The sequence below is a fragment of the Microtus oregoni genome, unplaced genomic scaffold (assembly GCF_018167655.1).
Source record: "Microtus oregoni isolate MIOR12 unplaced genomic scaffold, Mior012 000142F_ref0000161, whole genome shotgun sequence".
In the NCBI taxonomy this organism is placed as follows: Eukaryota; Metazoa; Chordata; class Mammalia; order Rodentia; family Cricetidae; genus Microtus; species Microtus oregoni.
The window spans coordinates 895,290-897,409 of NW_024544792.1; the positions used below are offsets into that span (position 1 = coordinate 895,290).

At 47.5% G+C, this 2,120-nt stretch overlaps 1 pseudogene; it reads right to left on the reverse strand.

Annotated features, from left to right (window-relative positions):
* Positions 1–1,004: 1,004 nt before the first annotated feature.
* Positions 1,005–1,476, reverse strand: LOC121444819 (annotated as a pseudogene).
* Positions 1,477–2,120: the final 644 nt, after the last annotated feature.

A 2,120-nucleotide genomic window follows, 5' to 3' on the forward strand; every position in this document is an offset into this window, starting at 1 on the left:
CAAAAAGGTACCAGAGTACCTCCAACACGGCAGGCCAAGAGCGCAGGCGTCCCCGCGTTCTTGGGGCATGCTAGGGCTTAATTGGCCCGAACCCAGCTACTGTATGGGGGAGAAAAGCCCCAGCTGGGAGGAGACAATTAAGCTTTTTAGGGCCTGCGTATGGCCCCAAAGGCACCGCACCGGAGTGGGCCGGAAGAGGACAGGAAAGGTTAGAAAAAAAAAGAGAAAGAAGCCGGGAGCACCGAACTCCCGGGCGCGCGGACTGAGGCAGGTTTCAGTCAAGGGCAAAAAGCTGGGGGGGGAGGGGGAGGGAGGTTGGTGACCTAGTCCAGGATGTGCAAAGAAAGCCAGCCGGACAGTCTCTGAGCGCCCGGGGGGGGGGGGGGGAAGGAAGCCAACTCAGGTTAACTCACGGATCAGGATGAGGCGGTAGAGAATGGCCGCGGTAAACAGGTGGAGGTGAGTGCAGGGGGTTCAGTTCAGACCTTGTGCCAGTGAAACCCAGAGGCAAAAGCCTCAGGCATCGGGACGGAGAGGTCTCCGAGTCGAAGGACGGCACCACTGTTGTTCTTAATTCTGCGGGTTAGACGGTAGAGACGTTACGTGAAGAAGAAAACACAGACACGCGGCGGTCCCACGTGGGTGCACTTTAATGGGGAAGGGATAACAAACAGGTGGGGGGCGTGCAGACAAGGTAGAAAAGGCAGGGAGGAAAAAGGGCCGAACTCGTGACAGCCCTTGCTTTTAATGGGGAATGCAAAGGCTTCTGGGAAATGTGTTCCACGTTTGCGTGCGCTGGAGTCCAGAGGGATGCTGGGAGTTGTGGTCTCGCAAGAGAACAACATAGACCACTTTTTAATAAGAAAACTGTAGAAAGTTAATAACAGCCACAAGCGGATGCCAGGTGGTAGCAGGTGTCAATTTCCCAGAGTCCTCTTTGTAGGGTATCTGAATTCACTGCTGGGGGCTCTGCTCAAACTTGCTGGAATCACTCATGGCAGATTTTAATCCACAGGTCGCTTTTCCCCATATTTCTTTGTAAACTCATGAGCATTCTTACAGATTTTTTTACTCTCCTTAGAGTATTCTTCAGCTAGGTCAGCCCAGAGTGGGTGCTCAGGCTGGGGGTCATTCACCAGTGCTATGACGGACTAGATTACTTGGTTGGTTTTGGTGGCTGGCTTACAGTTTTCAGCACTAATTACCGGCAGACAGACCTGCCCCTTCTCATCAATTTTAGGATGGTAGATCTTGTTTTTAAATATGATCTTGGGTGGTTTGAATGGATAATGGATACTCTGTTGGAAAGTTGATTCCAATTCTGAAGGCCCCCTTGTCATATAGAGGGTTGTCAGGAACAATAAGCCCTTGCCAAGTCAATAAATTAGCTTCATCAACCTGGATGTTACAGACGTTTTTCATTCTATATTTGAGGGTCACTTCAAGCTCCTTCATCAACCTCCTGCTGGCCACCATCTTGGATCTCAATATTTATTTTATTATCTTTACTCCTAGAATCTATTATTGTGTGTACTCTGTATCTTTAAAGGCTTTGTTTTATTTTTTAAACCGTTTAATTCCTTTTATAATAGTCTATACTGTTTTTTCTTCTCTCACCTAAGCGTATGTACGTTTATTCAACATTGTGACCCATTTAGAGATTTTTTTATGTCTGAATCTGTCCTATTGTGTATCTGTAATTTTTTAAGTCTTAAAATGCTGTGCAGCAACTAAGGCTGCTTTGTCTTTTGGCTCCACCTAGTCCAACATGTTGGAGGAAGTACGTTCACTACCTCTGAGAGCCATTCTCTCCACTCCAGATGCAGGGTTGGATCACAGCAGGTCTGTGTTGCCATTAAGCATGTTGTAGCACTCTGCTCACGAACCCCATTTAAATGCTTGGCCTACTGAAAGAGTCAGAGTTCGTGCTAGCAGCATGGCCCATGGCCAGGAAGCCACCATTTCAAAACAGCATGGTTTTTTTTCCTGCTACCACTGAATCAGAAAAACATCTCTTAAAGGAGCTGTGGCAAGCCACCAGCAAAATACTGGCTGCTAAGAAGCCATGCTTAACTCTGATCTTTTGTGTCTAAAATTACTATTTAAGCTTTCTCAGATTT